The sequence below is a fragment of the Dama dama genome, chromosome 15 (assembly GCF_033118175.1).
Source record: "Dama dama isolate Ldn47 chromosome 15, ASM3311817v1, whole genome shotgun sequence".
Taxonomy (NCBI): Eukaryota; Metazoa; Chordata; class Mammalia; order Artiodactyla; family Cervidae; genus Dama; species Dama dama.
This window is the reverse complement of record NC_083695.1, coordinates 5,082,899-5,107,785: the sequence shown is the minus strand read 5'-3', so window position 1 is coordinate 5,107,785 and position 24,887 is coordinate 5,082,899. Positions and strand designations below refer to the sequence as shown.

The 24,887-nt window shown below is 42.4% G+C and overlaps 1 long non-coding RNA gene across 1 annotated transcript in view; it reads left to right on the top strand.

The window, feature by feature from the left end:
* LOC133069938 (uncharacterized) overlaps window positions 1-24,887 on the top strand; it is a 458,638-nt gene extending 433,751 nt beyond the window's left edge. The window contains exons 2-3 of the long non-coding RNA XR_009696030.1: window positions 23,815-23,874; window positions 24,815-24,887. This is a non-coding gene — a long non-coding RNA (uncharacterized LOC133069938). The remainder of the gene's footprint in view (window positions 1-23,814; window positions 23,875-24,814) is intronic.

The following is a 24,887-nucleotide window of genomic DNA, read 5'->3' as shown; positions in this document are numbered from 1 at the left end:
TCTATTTTCTGTGTAGTAGAGTGTATTTGTCGATCCTAATTTATCCTTCACCCTTCTTTGGTACCGTAAGTCTGTTCTCTACATCTGAGACTCTATTTCTCTAAAGAGGTTTATATGTACCATTCTTTCGGATTCCATATGTAAGTGACATCATATGATATTTGTCTTTCTATATCAGACTTCACTCAGTATGACAATCTCCAGGTTCATCCATGTTGCACACATAGCATTATTTTGTTCTTTTTAAGAGTCGGTAATATTCCATTGTAAACATGAGCCACATCTTCTCTATCTATTCCTCCACTGAGGAACATTTAGTTGCTACCGTCTTCTGGCTATTGTAAATAGTGCTGCAACGGACATTGGGGAACATGTATCTTTTCAAATTCTGGTTTTCTGTGGATATATGCCCAAGAGTAAGATGACTCTATCATATGGTAAGTCTTATTTTCAGTCTTTTAAGAACCTTCATACTGTCAGACAGAACTGAGCAACTGCACTGAACTGATACTGTTTTCCATAGTGGCTGTACCAATGTACATTCTCACCAACAATGTACGAGGCTTCCCTTTTCTCCACACCCTCTGCAGCATTTATTGTTTGTAGATTTTTTGATGATGGCCATTCTGACTGGTATGAGCCGATACCTCATTGGACTTTTGATTTGTATTTCTCTAATGATTAGTGATGTTCAGTGTCTTTTCATGTTCCTCTTGGCCACCTTTATGCCTTCTTTGGAGAAATGTGTATTTAGATCTTCTACCTATTGTTTGATTGGTGACATTAGTTGTTTTTTTTGATTTTTGTTTTTTTTTTTAATGTTGAGCTGCATGAGCTGTTGCATATTTTGAAGATGAATCCCCTGTTGGTCACTTCATTTGCAGATATTTTCTTCCTTCCTGTGGGCGCTTTTCATTTTGGGAGAACACTGTCTCCCAGGGGTCAGTTTTTAAGTTTGATTAGGCTGCATTTTTTTATTTTTGTTTTTCTTTTCATCACTCTAGGAAGTGGCTTATAGAAGATCTTTCTGCGATGTGTGTCAGAGAGTGTTCTGCCTATGTTTTTCTCTTAACGTTTTTATAGTGCCTAGTCTTCCATTTAGATCTTTAATCCATTTTGAGTTTATTTTTATGTGTGGTGTTAGAGATTGTTCTGATTTGATTCTTTTCCGTGAAACTGTCCTGTTTTCCCAGCACCACTTATTGAAGAGACTATCTTTTCTCCACTGTGTCTTCTTGTCTCTTTGGTCATAGATAAGGTGAAATAGGTGTGTAGGTTTGTCTGTGGCTTTGTCTCTTGACTCATTTTCCAGTTAGCCTTTCTAAATCTTGTTTACACAGCTCCAGCCACATCATGAGAAACGCTGGGCTGGATGAAACACAAGCTGGAATCAAGGTTGCTGGGAGAAATATCAATCACCTCAGACATGCTGATGACACCACAGCTATGGCAGAAAGAGAAGAACTGAAGAGCCTCTTGATGAAAGTAAAAGAGGAGAGTGGAAAAGTGGCTTAAAGCTCAACATTCAGAAGACTAAGATCCCGGCATCTGGTCCCATCACTTCATGGCAAATCGATGGGGAAACAGTGACACACTATATTTAGGGCTCCAAAATCACTGCAGCTGGTGACTGCAGCCATGAACTTAAAAGACGCTGACTCTGAATCTTTGTAGGTGTCTGAGATACGGAAAACACTGTGGGAACAGACAGCTGCGTAGATATGTCTCCCTCCTCTTGAGTCCCCCTTTTTCTCCTCCTCCTCTTCTCCTTCTCCCTCCTCCCTTTTCTCCTCTTCATGTAACTCTCTGAACCTCTCTGTGTGTCCGTAAAGGGCGAGAATCTTTTCGCCATTAATCTATAAGTTTTATTATCCGTGCTGTATAGTTGGAGAAGTTCTGAGACTACAGGAAGAATAAAACTGAAATCCAGAGGCAGGAAACTTAAGCCCAAAACCTAAGAACACCAGAAAACTTCTGACTACATGGAACTTTAAGTAATAAGTGACCGTCCAAAAGCCTCCATACCTACACTGAAACCAACCACCACCCAAGAGCCAATAAGTTTTAGAGCAAGACATACCACGCAAATTCTCCCGCAACGCAGGAACATAGCCCTGAACGTCAACATACAGGCTACCCAAGGTCACACCTAACACATAGACCCATCTCAAAACTCAGTACTGGGCACTCCATTACTCTCCAAAGAGAAGAAATCAAGTTCCACGCACCAGAACACTGACGCAAGCTTCCCTAACCAGGAAACCTTGACAAGCCAATCGTCTAACCCCACCCACTGGATAAATCCTCCACAATAAAAAGGAACCACAGACCTCCAGAATACAGAAAGCCCACTACGGACACAGCAATCTAAACAAGATGAAAAGGCAAAGAAATACCCAACAGGTAAAGGAGCATGAAAAATGCCCACCAAGTCAAACAAAAGAGGAGGATATAGGGAATCTACCTGAAAAAGAATTTAGAATAATGATAATAAAAATGATCCAAAATCTTGAAAACAAAATGGAGTTACAGATAAATAGCCTGGAGACAAAGATTGAAAAGATACAAGAAATGTTTAATAAAGATCTAGAAAAAATAAAAAAGAGTCAATTAAAAATGAACAATGCAATGAATGAGATCAAGAACACTTTGGAGGGAACCAAGAGTAGAATAACGGAGGCAGAAGATAGGATAAGTGAGGTAGAAGATAAAATAGTGGAAATAAATGAAGCAGAGAGGAAAAAAGAAAAAAGGATCAAAAGAAATGAGGACAACCTCAGGGACCTCAGGGACAATGTGAAACGCCCCAACATTCGAATCATAGGAGTCCCAGAAGAAGAAGACCAAAAGAAAGGCCATGAGAAAATACTCGAGGAGATAATAGCTGAAAACTTCCCTAAAATGGGGAAGGAAATAGCCATCCAAGTCCAAGAAACCCAGAGAGTCCCAAACAGGATAAACCCAAGGCGAAACACCCCAAGACACATATTAATCAAATTAACAAAGATCAAACACAAAGAACAAATATTAAAAGCAGTAAGGGAGAAACAACAAATAACACACAAAGGGATTCCCATAAGGATAACACCTGATCTATCAATAGAAACCCTCCAGGCCAGAAGGGAATGGCAGGGCGTTCTGAAAGTAATGAAAGAGAATAACCTACAACCTAGATTACTGTATCCAGCAAGGATCTCATTCAGATATGAAGGAGAATTCAAAAGCTTTACAGACAAGCAAAAGCTGAGAGAATTCAGCACCACCAAACCAGCTCTTCAACAAATGCTAAAGGATCTTCTCTAGACAGGAAATGCAGAAAGGTTGTATAAACGTGAACCCAAAACAACAAAGTAAATGGCAACGGGACCATACCTATCAATAATTACCTTAAATGTAAATGGGTTGAATGCCCCAACCAAAAGACAAAGATTGGCTGAATGGATACAAAAACAAGACCCCTATATATGCTGTCTACAAGAGACCCACCTCAAAACAAGAGACACATACAGACTAAAAGTGAAGGGCTGGAAAAAAATATTTCATGAAAATGGAGACCAAAAGAAAGCAGGAGTCGCAATACTCATATCAGATAAAATAGACTTTCAAATAAAGGCTGTGAAAAGAGACAAAGAAGGACACTACATAATGATCAAAGGATCAATCCAAGAAGAAGATATAACAATTATAAATATATATGCACCCAACATAGGAGCACCGCAATATGTACGGCAAACGCTAACGAGTATGAAAGAGGAAATTAATAGAAACACAATAATAGTGGGAGAGTTTCATACCCCACTCACAACTATGGATAGATCAACTAAACAGAAAATTAACAAGGAAACACAAACCTTAAATGACACAATGGACCAGCTAGACCTAGTTGATATCTATAGGACATTTCACCCCAAAACAATCTACTTCACCTTTTTCTCAATTGCACACGGAACCTTCTCCAGAATAGATCACATCCTGGGCCATAAATCTAGTCTTGGAAAATTCAAAAAAATTGAAATCATTCCAGTCATCTTTTCTGACCACAGTGCAGTAAGATTAGATCTCAATTACAGGAAAAAAATTGTTAAAAATTCAAACACATGGAGGCTAAATAACACGCTTCTGAATAACCAACAAATCATAGAAGAAATCAAAAAAGAAATCAAAATATGTATAGAAATGAATGAAAATGAAAACACAACAACCCAAAACCTATGGGACACTGTAAAAGCAGTGCTAAGGGGAAGGTTCATAGCATTACAGGCTTACATCAAGAAACAAGAAAAAAGCCAAATAAATAACCTAACTCTACACCTAAAGCAATTAGAGAAGGAAGAAATGAAGAACCCCAGGGTTAGCAGAAGGAAAGAAATCTTAAAAATTAGGGCAGAAATAAATGCAATAGAAACTAAAGAGACCATAGCAAAAATCAACAAAGCTAAAAGCTGGTTTTTTGAAAAAATAAACAAAATTGACAAACCATTAGCAAGACTCATTAAGAAACAAAGAGAGAAGAACCAAATTAGCAAAATTAAAAATGAAAATGGAGAGATCACAACAGACAACACTGAAATACAAAGGATCATAAGAGACTACTACCAGCAGCTCTATGCCAATAAAATGGACACCTTGGATGAAATGGACAAATTCTTAGAAAAGTATACCTTTCCAAAACTGAACCAGGAAGAAATAGAAGATCTTAACAGACCCATCACAAGCAAGGAAATCGAAACTGTAATCAAAAATCTTTCAGCAAACAAAAGCCCAGGACCAGATGGCTTCACAGCTGAATTCTACCAAAAATTTAGAGAAGAGCTAATACCTATCTTACTGAAACTTCCAGAAAATTGCAGAAGAAGGTAAACTTCCAAACTCATTCTATGAGGCCACCATCACCCTAATTCCAAAACCAGACAAAGATGCCACAAAAAAAAAAAAAAAAGAAAACTACAGGCCAATATCACTGATGAACATAGATGCAAAAATCCTTAACAAAATTCTAGCAAACAGAATCCAACAACATATTAAAAAAAATCATACACCACGACCAAGTGGGCTTTATCCCAGGAATGGAAGGATTCTTCAATATCCGCAAATCAATCAATGTAATACACCACATCAACAAATTGAAAGATAAAAACCATATGATTATCTCAATAGATGCAGAGAAAGCCTTTGACAAAATTCAACACTCATTTATGATTAAAACTCTCCAAAAAGCAGGAATAGAAGGAATATACCTCAACATAATAAAAGCTATATATGACAAACCCACAGCAAGCATCACCCTCAATGGTGAAAAATTGAAAGCATTTCCCCTGAAATCAGGAACAAGACAAGGATGCCCACTCTCACCACTACTATTCAACATAGTGTTGGAAGTTTTGGCCACAGCAATCAGAGCAGAAAAAGAAGTAAAAGGAATCCAGATAGGAAAAGAAGAAGTGAAACTCTCACTGTTTGCAGATGACATGATCCTCTACATAGAAAACCCTAAAGACTCTTCTAGAAAATTACTAGAGGTAATCAATGAATATAGTAAAGTTGCAGGATATAAAATTAACACACAGAAATCCCTTGCATTCTTATATACTGACAATGAAAAAACAGAAAGAGAAATTAAGGAAACAATACCATTCACCATTGCAACAAAAAGAATAAAATACTTAGGAGTATATCTACCTTAAGAAACAAAAGACCTACACATAGAAAACTATAAAACACTGATGAAAGAAATCAAAGAGGACACAAACAGATGGAGAAACATACCATGTTCATGGATTGGAAGAATCAATATTGTCAAAATGGCTATTCTACCCAAAGCAGTCTATAGATTCAATGCAATCCCTATCAAGCTACCAATGGTATTTTTCACAGAACTAGACCAAAGAATTTCACAATTTGTATGGAAATACACAAAACCTCGAATAGCCAAAGTAATCTTGAGAAAGAAGAATGGAACTGGAGGAATCAACCTGCCTGACTTCAGACTCTACTACAAAGCCACAGTCATCAAGACAGTATGGTACTGGCACAAAGACAGAAATATAGATCAATGGAAACAGAATAGAAAGCCCAGAGATAAATCCACGAACCTATGGACACCTTATCTTCGACAAAGGAGGCAAGGATATACAATGGAAAAAAGACAACCTCTTTAACAAGTGGTGCTGGGAAAACTGGTCAACCACTTGTAAAAGAATGAAACTAGAACACTTTCTAACACCATACACAAAAATAAACTCAAAATGGATTAAAGATCTAAATGTAAGACCAGAAACTATAAAACTCCTAGAGGAGTACATAGGCAAAACACTCTCCGACATAAATCACAGCAAGATCCTCTATGACCCACCTCCCAGAATATTGGAAATAAAAGCAAAACTAAACAAATGGGACCTAATGAAACTTAAAAGCTTTTGCACTACAAAGGAAACTATAAGTAAGGTGAAAAGACAGCCCTCAGATTGGGAGAAAATAATAGCAAATGAAGAAACAGACAAAGGATTAATCTCAAAAATATACAAGCAACTCCTGCAGCTCAATTCCAGAAAAATAAATGACCCAATCAAAAAATGGGCCAAAGAACTAAACAGACATTTCTCCAAAGAAGACATACAGATGGCTAACGGACACATGAAAGGATGCTCAACATCACTCATTATTAGAGAAATGCAAATCAAAACCACAATGAGGTACCATTACACACCAGTCAGGATGGCTGCTATCCAAAAGTCTACAAGCAATAAATGCTGGAGAGGGTGTGGAGAAGAGGGAACCCTCTTACACTGTTGGTGGGAATGTGGACTGGTGCAGCCGCTATGGAAAACAGTGTGGAGATTTCTTAAAGAACTGGAAATAGAACTGCCATATGGCCCAGCAATCCCACTTCTGGGCATACACACTGAGGAAACCAGATCTGAAACAGACACGTGCACCCCAGTGTTCATCGCAGCACTGTTTATAATAGCCAGGACATGGAAGCAACCTAGATCCCCAACAGCAGATGAATGGATACGGAAGCTGTGGTACGTATACACCATGGAATATTACTCAGCCATTAAAAAGAATTCATTTGAACCAGTCCTAATGAGATGGATGAAGCTGGAGCCCCTTATACAGAGTGAAGTAAGCCAGAAAGACAAAGAACATTACAGCATACTAACACATATATATGGAATTCAGAAAGATGGTAACAATAACCCTATATGCAAAACAGAAAAAGAGACACAGAAATACAGAACAGACTTTTGAACTCTGTGGGAGAAGGCGAGGGTGGGATGTTTCGAGAGGAATCGGGTGGAGAGGGAGGTGGGAGCGGGGATTGGGATGGGGAAGACGTGTAAATCCATAGCTGATTCATATCAATGTATGACAAAACCCACTGAAATGTTGTGAAGTAATTAGCCTCCAACTAATAAAAAAATTAAAAAAAAACAAAAAGACAAAAAAAAAAGGTCCATCCATGTCTTATAAATGGCAGGATTTCTGTCTTTTTGCGACTGAGTGGTATTCCACTGTGTATACATACCACATCTATTTTTTTTAACCACATAAATTGATACACTTACATTGTTTCCATTTCTTTGCTGTTGTGAATGATGCTGCAGTGAATATGGGAGTGCAGATATCTCTTCAATATCCTGTTTTCATTTCCCTTGACTGTAAACCCAGATGTGGATCTGCTGGATCATATGGCAGTTCTAGTTTTAATTTTTTGAGGAACCACCATACTGTTTCTGTGATGGCTGAACCAGTTTGCATTCCCCACAGTGTACAAGGGTTTCCTTTTCTCCAACTTTGTCAACACTTGTTATTATCTTTTTGATGCTAGCCATTCAGGTGTGGAGTAGTATCTCATTGTACTTTCAATTTGTATGTCTGGGATAATTAGTAGTGTTGAGTATCTTTTCATGTACCTGTTGGCCTTTTGGATGTCTTTGGATACATGTCTATTTCATTTCTCTGCCCATTTTTTAATCAGATCATGTGAAGTATTTGTTGTTGTTATGGTGTTATATGAGTTCTTTATGAATTTCAGATTTTTTTCATATATTTTCCTCTTACCCTGTATATTTGTGTGTAAATTTATATAAATTATATATATGTGTGTGTGTGTGTGTGTGTGTGTGTGTGTGTGTGTGTGTGTGTATAAGATTTGCAAGTTGAAGAGGGAAATGGCAACCCATTCCACTGTTATTGCCTGGAAAATTCCTTGGATGGAGAAGACTGGCCGGCTACAGTCCATGGAGTTGCACAGTCGGACTGAAGCAACTTAGCACTCACACATGTTCAGCACACACAGTAAGTATCTTGGCCCCAGGTGCCCTTGTAAGACAGATATGGCCAACTTCACTTTTTGTATTAGTCGTCTGGCTACAGTAAACAGTTGAATTTACAATTCGAGCATATGCCATAGATGCAAAGTCAGAAGACCTATGTTCTAGTTTGTTCTTTCTCGAGCTGGAGAATTAGAGGCAGAAGATTTTCTTTCTCTGGGAGGTTCATCTCCTCCTACCACTAGAGGAGCAAAGGGATGCTTCATGCTTCCTGTCAGCAGCAGGGATTGTTCTAAATTGAGTTTGTGGTACTTTTGACTTGGAAACTTTGAAGTGTAATGGTGAAGTCAAGCAGAAGAGAAAGGGAAGGAAGAAACTGAATTATTCTGGTTAGTATGAGAAGTAGGTAAGGCATTTTCAATTTGTAGCATGTGAACCCCATCTCATTTCCTATTTTGGATGTGGATCTCTTCCAGAATTTAAAGAATGATTCTCAGAAGATAAGCAAATATCTGCACAGGTCCAATCAGTGGAGTGAACCCCAGGTGTTTGCCTGGAATGGAATTTCACTGAAAGAATTTAGAAGATCATCATGTTGATCAGTACAGCTGGGCATTGGGCCTCACTGGCCAATCTGAGGGACCGAAGCCAGTTCTGGCTACCTGGGTGCCAGTGTTAATGAGGCTATCTTGTTGTACTCTCATCTCAAACAGGGTTCTGAGCCGTACACAGAGAGAAAGGGAGAGAGGTGAGCTGGGGAAACAGGCTGTGATGAGTGATGAGGCTTTGTCAGTTAAACCAACATGTGCAGCTCATAAATCAGAGAATATTTCCTGATCTGAAAATCTGGATTTGCAACTTTGGTGACTATTTTTGAATAAGTTCGGAGAGGTTGCAAGTAGGGACTTGAAAACACAGTCCCTACAGTCCATGGAGTTCAAAACCCCGGAGCAGATAAGCCATCTGTGTGTGCTCAACGAAAGAGAAATGAATTTTATACTCTTTGAAAAAGGAGGAAGGTTCTCTTGGCAGGCCCATAAAATTTGTGTGATGGTCAGAGTGGCAGACACTCAAAGTCGGGGAGTGAATCGTCTACACAGTGTCATCATTCTTCCTGGATCATCTTTTAAATTTTCATGAGCATCAGTCCCAGTGCCAAAATCATCTCTGAGAAGAAAAAAAAAAATTATATTCTTACAGAGAGCACAGATTTGTTTATGTCTTATCAACATTGGAAGGTGTCTGTTAGATGTTCAGTAAAGTCGGAAAGACCTTCTGTACTTCAGTTCTTTGAAGGGCTGTGATGATTCCTTTCACCTATGCTTTGCCTCTTTCCAAAGTCCAGGAAACTCTTACAGTTTCATGAGAATAAGACATCCCAAATATAACTTCATAACACTCTCAAGTGAAAATTAACCAGATCCTCACAATTCATTTTTATTATCAGTCAAACTTGACAGTTAAGAAACTTTAAAATCATATTCAAGCAGGTTAACACTATATACTGTGTTTAACAAACTAAGATATACTTTCAGTACATTTTCTACCTTTTCAGCTTTTTTCTTTCATTATTCTTCATAGTTATTATCTTGTTAAAGGAAGATTCAGTGATGAATGTCTTGCTTTTAGATAGTCTCACTTTGTCTCTGCCCATTTATTTGTCTTTCCAGTGACTGTGATGCCACTAACATTTTTCAGGAACTTCCTTTTTTGGCTTAAATCAGATGGTTAATTTCTGTTGCTTGCCACCAGAACTTCTGGTTGGTATTTTATCTATTTTGCCTAGTATTGGAGTTGTTTGTGTTTGTATATATCTTCCTAAAGAGACTCTAATATCTTGCAAGAAGAGTTAATCTCTGGCATTTGTATAATAATACAGTACAATAATAATGCCCATTATAGAATCTCACATACTAAGACAGTTAAACATGTGGATTATGGAGCCATATCACCGTGATTAAAATTCTAGCTTCTTTCTTTATGAACTTTATAACAACCTTTCTAGGTTTTGGTTTCCTTGTGTAAGCTTGCAAGCACCTACTTGTTCTAATGGTTAAAACAGGACCTGGCACATAGAACGCATTGCATAAGTATTAGCTATTATCAGTGTAACAGTAGTACATTTTATTATCTTGTTTTACTGCTTCATGTTATTTTCATATTGTATATACGATATAAACTTTATTATATGTATAATGTAGAAATTATATAACACATATTGTTAAATACATTCTATATAATATTATCATTGTAATAAAGTAATTATTATTATTAAAAAAAAAAAGTAACTGTAACTTTGTGATAATGTGAAATCAAGGAATGTGTGTCAGCCCACATTGTTTTTCTTGCTCATAATTGGTTGGCAGTTTGGGCATTAATTAGGTATTAATTAGTGAATTTTAATTAGTTAAGTAGTGAATTTTAGGATTGGTTTTTTATTTTGGATGGGTTTTTTATTTCTGTGGGGTTTTGATAGGGATTGAATTACAATTGTATATTACAGGGGCTGATATTGAAATCTTAACAGTGGTAAATCTAATGCATGAAAATGGAGTGTGTGTCATACACTTTATTTGCAGCGTTTGGAAGGTTTCACTGTGCAAATCTTCACCTCCTCAGTGAACTCCTCAGTGCTGTGCTTAATTGCTTGGTCATGTCTGACTCTTTGCGACCCCGTGGACTGTAGCCCGCCAGGCTCCTCTGTCCATGAGATTCTCCAGGCAAGAATACTGGAGTGGGTTGCCATGCCCTCCTCCAGGGGATCTTCCCAGCCCAGGGATCAAACTCAGGTCTCCCGCATTGCAGGCGGCTTCTTAACCATCAGAGCCCCCAGGGAAACTCAGTAATTTATTATTTCTGATGTATTTGTAAATGCGGTTGTTTTCTTAATTTTCTTTCCAAACTGATCCTATTACTGTACAGAAATGCAAGTGAGTTTCAGTGTTAATTTTTGTACCATGTTACTTTGCTGAATTCATTTATTATTTATAACATTTTTGTGGCATCCTTAGGATTCTACTTATGAAATCATGTCACATGTGAACATAGATCATTCTACTTCCATTTTTCATATTTGAATGTTGGTGATTTATGCGTTAATTCAACTTATTTTGTTCTATGTCTTTGCTGACAGCCATGTCTAAAACTACAAGTACTATTGCTTCGAAGTGGTAAAACCCAGTATTCTTGCATGCTTCCTGAAGTCAAAGGAAAGATTTTCCATGTTTCACCAATGACTGTGATGTTGGCTATGGGTTTTCCATGTATGGCATTATTCTGTCATGATAATTTCCCTCAAATGTAATTTGTCAGATGATTTTAGCATGAAAAGATGTTTAATTTTTTCAACTGTTTTTCCTATGAACTGAGATGAACATGTTTTTTTCCCCTTTATTCTGTTAATATGTGTGGTATCCAGATGCATTTTCCTAGGTTGAAGCCTTCTTGCATCCCCAAAATAAATCCCACTTGCTCATGGTGTATAATTCTTCTTATATGCTGCTGCTGCTGCTGCTAAGTCCCTTCAGTCGTGTCCGAGTCTGTGCGACTCCGTAGACGGCAGCCCACCAGGCTCTGCCGTCCCTGGGATTCTCCAGGCAAGAACACTGGAGTGGGTTGTCATAGATAGCTATAAATGATTATTATCTAAAGGGATATATATGCCCTTCCAACTTCTGCTCAGGATTCCTGGTAGGGCAGCAGGTGATGGCCAGGACATAGCACTGAACCACAGAGATTGATGCTTCTTCTCAGTCACTGATGATTGATACTACTGACCCATGAGTGTTGTTTCACACAGTCAATGACTGTCTCACTTAGACCTGCATCCGCCCATCTCCTGCCTCTGTTTCTCACCCTCTACTCCTTCCTTCTGAGATTCACTCACTTCTTCCTTAAATACAGCCTTCCTCATTCTCAGTGAGAGCCTAAGAGAGGCAAACACTTGTAGTCTTTTTCATCTGAAAAGTCTTAATTCGTTTTTATTCCTGAGTGATAGTTTGTGTGTTAGTAGCTCAGTGATGTCCGATTCTTTGCGACCTCATGGACTGTAGCTCAGCAGGCTCCTCTGTCCATGGAATTCTCCAGGAGGTTGCCATTTACTTCTCCAGGGGATCTTCCCAACCCAGGGATTAAAGCTGGGTCTCCTGCATTGCAGGCAGGTCGTTCAGAATGAAACATTCAGACTGTTTCTGCACAAGGAACCACAGAGCACTATAGGGCCACCAGAGGGCACTGTCTGACTTAGACCTGCATCCACCCATCCTCTGCCTCTGTGTTTCTCTGCTAATGACAAACACACTGCCCCGTTTAAAAGGGGCCCTTTCCTAGTTAGTCTTCATCAGGAAATGGCAACCCACTCCATTCTTCTGGAGAATTCCGTGGACAAGGGAGCTTGGTGGGCTAAGCCCATGGGGTCACAAAGAGTCAGACATGACTGAGCAACTAACACACACACACAGAACATGTTTTGGAAAAAGTCAAAATCCAGGACAAGTAAAAATGCAAGGTGAGCCAGTGACTGGAAGTTTTCCCTTGTGACACATTACAAAGATTTAAAGTCTGTGCCTAAACCCCCCATCTCTGTCCACCTCTGTCCCCTCCTGTCTTCATTCATCTATACACATCTGTCTGTGAAACATATCTTTTCACAATCTATGTAATGTGTTAGAGATATTTTTCAATTATGTTGCCCCTTCTTTCTGATGTGAATCTTTGGGTGGCACTCTGTTTATGAGATCTAATCCCTTCAATCTGTTTGTCACTTCCACTGTATAATTGTAAGGGATTTGATTGTAGGTCATATCTGGATGGTCTAGTGGGTTTCTCTACTTTCTTCCATTTAAGCCTGAATTTTGCAATAGGAGCTCATGATCTGAGCCACAGTCAGCTCCCAGTCTTGTTTTTGCTGACTGTGTAGAGCTTCTCCGTCTTCAGCTGCAAAGAATATAATCAATCTGATTTTCGTATTGACCACCTGGTGATGTCCATGGATAGAGTCATCTCTTGTGTTGTTGTTAAAGGGTGTTTTCTATGACCAGCGTGTTCTCTTGACAACATTCTGTTAGTCTTGGCCCTGCTTCATTTTGTACTACAAGGCCAAACTTGCCTCTTATTCTGGGTTTCTCTTGACTTCCTCCTTTTGCATTCCAATCCTTTATGATGAAAAGGACATCTTTTCCTTTCTTTTTTTTTTTTTTTTGGTGTAAGTTCTAGGAGGTCTTGTAGGTCTTCATAGAACCGGTCAACTTCAGCATCTTTGGCCGTAGTGTTTGGGGCATAGACTAGGATTACTGTGGTATTGAATGGTTTGCCTTGGAAACGAACAGAGATCATTCTGCCGTTGATGAGACTGCACCCAAGTGCTGCATTTTGGACTCTTTTGTTTACTACAAGGCCTACTCCATTTCTTCTAAGGGATTCTTGCCCACAGTCGTAGATATAATGGTCATCTGAATTAAATTCACCCATTCCAGTCCATTTTAGCTCACTGGTTCCTAAGATGTCGATGTTCACTCTTGCCATCTCCTGCTTGACCACATCCAATTTACCTTGATTCATGAACCTAACATTTCAGGTTCCTATGCAATACTGTTCTTTACTGCATGGGCCTTTACTTTCACCACCAGACACATTCACAACTGGGCATCATTTCTGCTTTGGCCCAGCCACTCCTTTCCCTCTGGAGCTGTTAGTAGCTGCCCTCCACTCTTCCCCCGTTCAGCATACTGAATGCCTTCTGACCTGGGGGGCTCATCTTGCAGTGTCATACCCTTTTGCCTTTTCTTCCTGTTCATGGTGTTCTCCAGACGAGAATACTGAAGTTGGTTGTCATTTCACCCCCCAGTGGACCACTTTTTGTCAGCACTCTTCATTCTGATCCATCAATCTGGGGTGACTCTGTACACCATGGCAATGGCTTCACTGAGTTATGGAAACCCCTTCCTCACTGCAAGGCTGTGATCCCTGCCAGTACCAAACTGTTTTGATCACTATAGCTTTGCAGTAAGTTTTGAAATCAGTAACGGTATTCTCCCATATTACGTTTTCTTCTTGTGATTGTTTGGCTTTTTTGGGGTATATTAGTTGTAAAGTGTTTTAGGATGGGCATTTGGGTGTGGGGTGGAGTTTTGATCAGGAGTGCATTGGAATTGTCAATTGCAATGGTTAGTATTGAGATCTTAGCAATAAGTCTCCCAATGCATGAAAACAGGATTTGTGTCATTTAACGTCTTCACAGAGTTTGACATTTCACTGTGCAAGTCTTCACTTTTTTTGTGAGGTTAATCACTAAGTAGTTTATTCTTTCTGAAAGAATTGTAAACAAATCTGTTTTCTTAATTTCCTTTTCACTTTGATCATTAGTGTAGAGAAATGCCACTGATTTTCAGCATTGCCTTTGGTGAATGTCCTTGTTACTTTGCTGAATTAATTTTTTATTTATAACATTATTTTTTGTGGTATACTTAGGATTTCTACATTTGAGATCATGTCATGGGTGGACATAAATAATTGTACCTCTTTTCAGATTTAAATGTCACTGATTTATCTGTCTCTGTGTCTGTCTTGGCTGACTGTGATGGCTAAGACTCTCAGTGCTGTGTTGCATAGAAGTGGCAAAACCTAGCATTCTTATGTGTTTCCTAATCTCAAAGGAAAAATTTTCAGTCTTCATCACTGGCTGTGATGTTGCCTGTGAGTTTTACTTGTCTGTGTGTAGTCAGTTGTGTCCAACTCTTCACGACCTTTTGTACTGTAGGCCTCCAGGCTCCTCTGTCCATGGGACTCTCTAGTCAAGAATAGTGGAGTAGGTTGATGTTTCGTCCTCTAGGGGATCTTCCCGATCCAGGGATCATACCTCTGTCTCTTGCCTCTCCTGCTTTGCAGGCAGATTCTTTACTGCTGAACCATCAGGGACTTTAACTTTATGGTGGTGGTTTCCTTCAAGTGTTATTTGTCAAGTTTTTTTTTTTTTAAGTCATGAAAAGGTTTTGAAGTTTTTAAATTGCTCTCTCTGCATTAATTGGGATCACCCTTTTTCCCTGCGTTATGTGAATGTGGTGCATTGCTTGCTTGCTTGCTTGCTTGCTAAGGCGCTTCAGTCGTGTCCAACTCTGTGCGACCCCCATGGACAGCAGCCCACCAGGCTCCTCTGTCCGCAGGATTCTCTAGGCATGAACACTGGAGTGGGTTGCCATTTCCTTCTCCAACGTGGTGCATGATACCAATGCATTTTACTATGATGAAGCATTCTTGCATTCCAGGAAAAATCCCACTTGTGTATATTGTACAATTCTTATTATATGAATTGATATAAATGATTACATATATATGTATATACATGTATATATATATACACACATGCTCACAACTTCAGCTCTGGCTTCCTAAACCCTGGTAGAGTGGCAGGTGGCCAAGACACAGCACTGGACCACAGAAGTTAATGCTTCTAATTACTCATGATGATTATCACTACTGATCCATGGGTGGTGTTTCGCACAGTCAGTGACTATCTGACTTAGACCTGCATCTGCCCATCTCCTGCCCCCATGTCTCACTGCACTCCTTCCCTCTGGGACTCGCTCAAACTACATCCTTCCTCACTCTCAGTGAGAGCCTGAGAGAGGCAAATGCTCGTAGTCTGAAAATGTTTTCATCTGAAAATGTTCTTATTTTGCTTTTATTCTTGAGTGATAGTTTAGAATGAAAAATCTACAGACCGTTTCTGTGATGTTTCCTTTGGCATCTGAAGCTGTTTTTCCCTTGTGTTCCCTGCTAAATTGTGACTGGTGACTGGTCTCCTGTTGGGTCTCAGTTGGTCTGCCTTCCCTGCTCTGTGATAAAGTCTCCAATTGTCTTTAGTATTCCACAGTCCATTACTGTAGGGTGAGGTTTGAGGAACCTCCATACTGTTCTCCATTATGGGTGTGTTTCATAGTGTCTTATTCATTGATGGTTCCAATAGTGTCTTTTCGGACCTTAACAGATTTATAGGAATTTCTTTTATAAGGTAGTCAAGTTATTCTATGTCATGAAGCACTTGAGGTCTAGTCCTCCCAGTGCAGTCTCTGCTGACCCTCGTTCATGGTGCCATAAAGGCATGTTTTGCTGATAGTGGATCCTTGCTGGTTTTTAGGGTTTGATATGTATATAAATATGTTTTTGTTGTTGTTGTTTTTGCTCATGTGATGGAGCTAAAAATTTCTACCTGCTGCCATTTATGTTAAGTGTTATTTTGGTTTTCAATCAGGAAAGGATTTTTAATTTTCTCAAATGCATTCCAGGGCCTATGGAGAAGAACATTTAGAATTCTTCTTAAGTATCATTTCCTTCATGTTCCTCCCAACACAAAGATGTCACTTATCACTCCAGTTAAAATAAAACATCCCCCACTCCCTGCCTTCAGTCTCATCCTTTGCCTAGTTATATCCGTAGCAATTACAATCAGACACTGGCTGCCTGAATCAGAGGCTGTTTTATTCCACATGGGCTGCTGTAACAAATACCGTAGACCAAGCAGCCTATGAACAGCAGAAATTCACTCCTTAACAGTTGTAGGTGCTGAGAAGTCCAAGACCGAGTGAGTGCAGATTCCGTGAGTAGTGAGGAGCCGCTCTCTGGCTCACAGGAGGGTTGTTTTCAGTGCACTCCCGCCTGTCAGAAGAGGGGCGGGGCTCCCCCAGGCCTGTTTTGCAAGAGCACTCTTCTTCCCTGAGGGAAGTCACATCCACCGGCCCCACCTCCTCATACCACCACCTTAGAGGTTAAGATTTCAGCATGTGAGTGACTCCTGAGGGCCCTGCGCATGTTCAGTGCGGGAACAGAGGAGCCCACACCCGCCGCTTTCCCGGGAGGGCTCCACGCATGCGCGGGGCAGGGGCTGAATGAGGACCCACTGCTGTTTGAGGTAATTTTTATGTGTCACTGATTTTTTCTGTCTTATCTATGTTGAAAATATATTTTCACATCTGTCACTTACTATAACCTCATGGTGTCCTTTTTCCTTTATGGCAGCTGTGCTTCGCTTTATTTTTCCAATAAAAACTTGAATTTGTTTATTTATTTAGCAAGATTGAAGTTACACAGAGCAATCGTTCAACCTAGGAATTGAAGCAAAAATTTTACACATTGGAAATGAAGGATGAATTAAACATGGAAAACCTAAAATTACCAATTGGAAAGTACATACTGTGCTTCATTGGTACAACTAAATGCTGGGTTTTGGAAAAGGAAAGTATTATTTTTCTATACGGAAATAAATGAACCCTGTGAAGACAATAAAAAAATTAGTGTATTATGAATAAAACTAGAAAACCTGTATAAAACAGAATTATGTAAAGATACTGAACAATTTCATACCTATAAATTTGACATGATAGGCTACATGAATAATTTTCTGAACAACAAAAATTACCAAATTTCAATCTAGAGTAGACAGAAACTTCAAACAGAGCACTTTCGTAAAATTATGTTAACAGTTGCTCACACATTCATTTAGGGATGGCCTGAGGAACTGATTCCTTTGAACCATTGGAAAACTGCAATTTATTTTATAAAGGTACTTTTACCCTTGCCTTAGCATCAATAAAAAAATCCCCATTTTTAGAACTGTGACTTGTTTAAGTTTAAAACGTACATGTGAAAACTGCTGACAACACAGAGCTTATTTATTTTATACATAGAAGTCTGTGTGTCTTAATCCTTTAACCCACCTGGTCTCTCTGCTCCTCACCACTAGCAACTACGTGTTTGTTCCTTGTATCTGTGAGTATGTTTCTGTTTTATTGCTTAGTGTTTCAGTTTTATTTTTTTATTTATTCATTTAGTCCCTGCCACCTCGCTGGTAGGATTCCAGTTCCCCAAGCAGGGAGCAAACCCAGGCCCCTGCAGTGTGTGTGTGGGGTCCTAACCACCAGATCACCAGGGATTTCACTGTGTTATTTTCTAGAGTCCAGAAATAAGTGATAACATACAGTAAGTATTTCTGTTTTTCTGATTTATTTCACTAAGCATAATATTCTCCAGATCCATCCAGATTTACAAATGGCAAATTTTGACTCTTTTCTGTAGGTGAGTGGTGTTCCATTGTGTGTGTGTGTGTGTAATTTATTTCAATCAACTCATATGCTGCTGGGCATTTAGATTGCTTCCATATCTTGGCTATTGTTAATAATGTGGTACAAATATTGGAGTCCATGTCTATTTTTGAATTAGTGTTTTTATTTTCTTCAGATATGTATACCTAGGAGTGAAAGTGCTGGATCATGAGGTAATTTTAGTTTTTGTTTTTTGAAGACCCTCCATACTGTTTTGCATACTGGCTGTACCACTCTACCTTCCCACCAACAGCGTCTAAAGGTTCCTTTTTCTCCACATACTCCCCAGCATGTTATTTCTGATCTTTCTGATGATAGCATGTGGTCAGTGATCCTGCATTGCAGTTTGGATTTGCATTTTTCTAATGATTTAGAATGTTGAGCATCTTTTCATGTGCCTGTTGATCGTTTGTATATCTTCTTTGAAAGAATGTCTATTTGGATTTCTGCCCTTTTAAAAACGAGGTTTTGTTTGCTATTAAGTTGTATGAGTTCTTTTCTAATTTAATTTTTATTTTATACTGGAGAATAGTTGATTTACAGTATGGTATTAGTTTCAGGTATACAACAAAGTGATTGAGTTATATATATTCATAGACCTATTCTTTTTCAGATTCTTTTCCCTTATAAGTTATTACAGAATATTGTGGAGAGTTCCCTGTGCTATACAGTAGGTCCTTGTGGATTATTTTACATATAGTAGCATCTGTGTATTAATCTCCACCTCCTAATTTATCCTTCTCTTCACTTGTCCCATTTGGTAATCATAAGTTTGCTTTTAAAATTTGTGTATCCGTTTCTATTTTGTGAATCAGTTCATACGTATCACTTTTTTAGAGTCTACATATTAGCAGTATCATAAGATATTTGTCTTTCTCTGTTGCCTGACTTCACTTCTATGACCATCTGCAGGTCCATCCAAGTTGCTGCAAGTGGCATCATTTCATTCTTTTTATGGCTCAGCAGTATTCCATTGTGTATATGCGCTGCATCTTCTTTATCCATTTGGCAGTGGACATTTAGATTGCTTCCACATCTTAGGCATTGTAACTAGTCGTGCATTATCTTTTCAGTTTACAGCTTTCTCCCAATATATGTCCAGGAGCGGGATTGCTGGATCGTGACGCAGTCTCATTTTTTGAAGAGCCTTCATGGTGTTTTCCATACTGGCTACACCAATTTACATTCCCACCAACAGTGTTCAAGTATTCTTTTTCTCCACATTCTTGCCAACATTTATTTGTGTTCTTCTTGATGATGGCTATTTTGGTAGATGTGAGGGGGTAACTTCTGTTGGTGTGGATTTGCATTTCTTTGATGATTACAGATGTAAAGCATGTTTCCCTGTGCCTGTTTGCCATCTGTATGTCTTTGGAAAAAATGTCTATTGAGACCTTTGGCCCTTTTTTAAATGAAGTTGGTTTTTATTGTTTGCTATTCAGTTGTATGAACTCTTTATATATTTTAGATATTAGCCCCTTACAAAATATATGAATTGCAAATATTTTCTCCTATTTCATTTCACTTCTCTCTGTTTTATTTTGTTGACCTCTGCTATAATTCCAGGTGTTCCTTTTTGCTTTTCTTTTGTGTTTAGAATCAGATCCAAAACTCATTTCTGAGACAGCTGTTAAAGAGGTTTCTACCTGTTTTTTTCTAGTTCTGTGGTTTCAGGTCTTCTACTCAAGGCTTAATGCATTTTGAGTTCAGTTCTCTGCATATTGTAAGATAGTGGTCCAGTTTGGTTGTTTTGCATGTAAGTGTCCAGTTTTCCCAACATCATTTATTGCAGAGGCTGTCCTTACCTACCTTTTATATTTTTGGCTTGCTTGTTGGTGGAGAAGGGAATGGCAATCCACTTCAGTATTCTTGCCTTGAGAATCCCATGAGCAGTATGAAAAGCAAAAAGATATGATACTGAAAGATGAACTCCCAAGGTCAGTAGGTGCTCAATATATGCTACTGGAGAAATAACTCCAGAAAGAATGAAGAGATGGCACCAATGCAGAAACAGTGCCCAGTTCTGGATGTGGCTGGTGATGGGAGTAAAGTCTGATGTTATAAAGAACAGTATTGCATAGGAACCTGGAATGTTAGGTCCATGAATCAAGGTAAATTGAAAGTGGTCAAACAGGAGATGGCAAGAGTGGACACTGGCATTTTAAAATGCCAGTCCATTTAAAATGGACTGGAATGGGTGAATTTAATTCAGATGACCATTACATCTACTACTGTGGGCAAGAATCCCTTAGAAGAAATGGAGTGGCCATCATAGTCAGCAAAAGAGTCTGAAATGGTGTGCTTGGGTGCAATCTCAAAAATGACGGGGTGATTTAAGGACAGGAACGTAAAAGCCCCAACAGATGGGATGCTCAAGTCTGTGTGGCAGACGGCAGGCTGTGAGCACCAGTTTGTCCCTGGGCCTCTGTGTGTCCAGCCTGAGATGCTGAGCCTGCTGGGCTGTGAGCCCCGTGAAGGCAGCTGTGTCGTCACATCGTGTACTGTGGTTATGGGTGTGGACAGTGGGGCCAGACGATGTTGAGTCTGTCATCCCAGCTCCAGCCCCTGCCAGCCTTTAATGCCTTGGGTCACAGTGTCTTGATCTCCTTGGCCAAAGCTGAGAGCCCTCTCTTTGGGTTTGCTTTGGAAATTAGAAACCGTGAGATCGTAGGAAGCTGTTGCCTATTCCTCCTTACAGGGGCAGTTTTCTTCTGGCCTACCAGAGTGACCACTGGGATACACTCACGCATGCACACTCACACTGACATTTAATAAGCACTGTAGGTTGGGATCAGAAGAGGGACAGATATGAGGAAGTAATAAGAATAATATACAGGGGTTGGAGGCACAGATTGCGTGAGACACGACTCCCACATGTTCCATTTCTTGTCCCACCTATGTCTGAGGACATCCCTAGAAGTCCATGTGAGCATCATCCCCGGTGTGCAGGTGGGATACAGACAGGCTTTGAGAGACAGGGACTCATCCAGGACGGAGAACAGGTGGGAAACGGGAGGTGAGTCTGGGCCCAGGTCTGTCAACTCAGAGCTGCACACACAGCCTGCCCGGGAGCTGTGTGGAGAGGTGTGTGGTGCAACTGTGTGAGACCCGGGGCTGCGTGGGTGAGGGATGAGCGGTCAGGATCCCGAGGGCTATGTGCAGGGGTGTCAACTGTCAATCCAAGGAAGGGGCCCCCGGGTGGTGAAGTCACTTCCTGGATGGCAGACGCTAACAGAACTCGGAACCCTGTAACCAGGCACCCACCTTCTAGCAACAGCGCCACAGCCAGTTGGGGCTCACTCGGCTGGAGAGTCTTCATTCAGAAGGATGTTCTCCAGCTGTGTCTCGACTGGCCAGGGCTTCTGCTTCAGGAAACCCTAGAGGGAGAGGTTGTTCAGATATTTCAGGGGGTTGAGCGCTCAACCTGGATGCCTCTGGTCTTTTACCAGGAGGTCACCTAAGGTAACTCCAGTCGACCTAGAGCTGGCCACACCAGGCCTGGCCGCCACTGGGAGCCCTCCCTGGGCAGCGCCAGCTGCCCTCATCTCCATGTGGGGAGAAGTGGGGCTTGAGGGGAGGTTCTCCCTCTGGGCAGGAGCAGGTTGGTGGGCACGTGGTGATCTGGTGGTCCTGTCACAGTCACACCTGAGGACGGGCTGGCAGTGGGGAAACAGGATCCCTGAGGTGCTCCTCTCTGTGCCAGTGTGGACCCAGGGCTGTCGGGTGGTCAGGTGTCTGCATCCTCGGTGGAGGTCTGTGCAGAGAGTGGTGGGCGTGTGTCTGGAGGGGAGATGTGTTGGGTCCGAGAAGCACCACACACGGCTGGCCGGCAGCCTGAGACTTTCTGCCCGGCTGCCGGGCACTTGTTCACAGGGCTCCTCACGGGACTGCAGACAGGAGCCGGTCCTCGGAGCCCCCTGCTCCACATCCCCGCACGAGGGGCAGGAGCCCCACACCAGCCACAGAGCCCAGGGAGGACACAGGGTGAGTGCCAGGTGGGAGGAGGCCTGACCCCCAGGAAGTTCTGGATCCCAGAGCCACCCTGGCCCGCCCCTGGGTCCCTCCTGGAGTCCTGCTCCCAGAGGAACTTGACACTGTCAGTTCTGTGAAGCGCCCTTGTGGCCCAGGCCCTGACGTGTCCAGATGCAAAATCACTGTTCACTTACATGTGGGAATCTCAGAAGGAGATTGTGATAGGATTTCACTTAATGTCCCCAAGGAGCCTGTTTGCGTTTTTCTACAGTTTACCCTGTACTAACTGCATCCCCAGGTGTCCACCTGGGCCTGAGAATCCTGATGTCTCTCACCCCAGGATCAGCCCCTCTCACCCCAGTTCTCATCCACAGAATGGAAGTTTTGGACACCACCACAGGGATGATGCAGTTAACACAGGGGGAGCTGTCCAATACAAAGTGCCCCGAGACGCTGACACGCGTAACCGTGGCCCAGCGCCAGTTCACTCGTGGTGCCAGGATGTTTATCCTGCGGAGGGCACTCCTGCCCCTCCTCCTGCCCTGAGTCCTGGACGCTTGGGGACTCAGTCTGAGCTCCAGCCCCTGCCTTCCTGGAGTCTTTGGTGCCGCCTCTGACTCGTGTCTCTGCTGTGCTCCACCCCAGGGGGAAAGTGTGTCCGCGGGCGACAGGAATGAGACCTGCAGGGTGTGGAGCGTCCAGAGACGCAGACTGGAGATGGTGGTGGGCAACCTGGTGCCTGCCTTCCTGGGCCGTGACCCCGCCTACCTCCCCACATTCCTGGGCACCTACAGGGCTTTTGGGACCCCCCAGCAGGTGCTGGGCCTTCTCTTCACGAGGTGAGCACTTCCCCTGCCGAACTGGGGACTCAGGGGGACCCGGGCACCTTCCAGCTGTGCGTCGTGGGAATGTCCATCCACCGCTCTGAGCCCCAGTTGGCCCCTTCTGCACACGAGGGGAAAGGGAGGAGCAGCCCCCAGGGTAACTGTGGGCACTACGTGGGTGCGTCCCGCAAAGTGCTTTCGGGAACCTGGTCCCCTGGAAAGGCTGGGGTTGTGCTGAGTCATCACGTTCCTCCTCACCTCGATGAAGCCTCTGTCTCGGTTGTCTCTGTGCCTTTGACTTTGGCCCAAAGCATTTTCCCAATGGCAAGGTGAGGTGTGAGAGGTGCCCTGTCCTGGGTGAGTGAGAGCAGGGGTCCCTGGGAGTGACCAGTGGTGCCCCAGGCACTCGGAAGGGGCTGGTTGGGCTCTTTCGCTCTTGAAATATAGAGGAAGGTGCCCAAGGCGCAGGCACTTTTCTGGGAACAAGCATCATGTAACGCGTCGGGCAGAGAGCAGTCCTGCCCCCCAGGGCTTCAGTTCTCTCTGGGCGAGGGGCTGGGGGAGAGGGGGAGCCCTGTCGCACTAGGCGTCACATTGGGGCGTGTCTCCAGTACTGTCCATGTTACACACCTTCCTGGCCTCCTGTAGGTACGGATGCATCCTCCCTTACTGCGATGAGGATGGTGGACCCCTGCACCAGCTGAAAATGTGAGTGGATTGTGATTCAAGAGGGAGCGACCCCCTTCCCCAGAGAGCTGCCAGGAGTAATGGGGTTGCTGGATGGGCAGGGCTAGCAGAATCCTGGATCTCACATAGTGTGGATCCTACTGGGGGGCCAAGGTCTGGGGGGCTTCTCCTGGAAAAGGGGAAAGGAGGCCAAGAGAGCTGTGGAGGGGTCTGGGGTGCTCTGAGGAGCATCTGGTAGGGCAGAGGTCACAGTCCACCCCATGAGAGTCCGCACCTATCCCCTGTCCATCCCAGTCCTGCTCGACCCCTGATCCTGGGACCCAGAACGCAAAGCGTGGAGAGCATCCTGCTCACTGTCTGGTGGAACCTCAGCTGGGGTTGCTCAGCTGGTGCTCAGGGGACCTATTGACACTCAGGAGACAGCTGAGCCCTCGCTGGTAAAGGATGAATGTTAGTGACTGGAGGACATGAAGGCGTGTCCCTAGGGGTGAGGCAGCCTTTAGATGTAGGAGGTAAATCTGAGGTGTTAGGAGGCCTGCAGGAAGCCTGTGCAGATGACAGAGTCCGTGTGTGCCCTCCTGGGCCAGATACTCCTGGGACCGCTTCGTGTTCCCGAGATGCAGTGACCAGAGTAGACGCCCGGCCTGCCCTCGCAGTGGTGACACCAGGGGGCGGGTCAGGTGAGGGTCGGTGCACTCTGTCAGGCTGCCCTCAGGAAGCGGACAGATGGTCACGCCGTGGATCAAGGGCTGTCACTTGAGCAGGCTCGTTGGTGGCCCCTCCCGTGTGTCCAGGCCTCCTCTGCCTGGTCAGCCAGGTGAGATTGTGCATGGAGGAGAACTGACCTCTGGATGGACAGGGGCAGAAGGTGCAGAGGCCTGGGTCCCCGCAGGGAGGCCCCGGAGTGCAGTGTGGCGGGAAGGCCAGGTCTCTGACTCTGCTGCCCCCGTGACGCCCCCAGGGCCATGGCCTCCATCCTGGGCACCTGGCTGCAGCTTTACCCTGAGGACTTCCTGCAGTCCCCGTAACGTCCC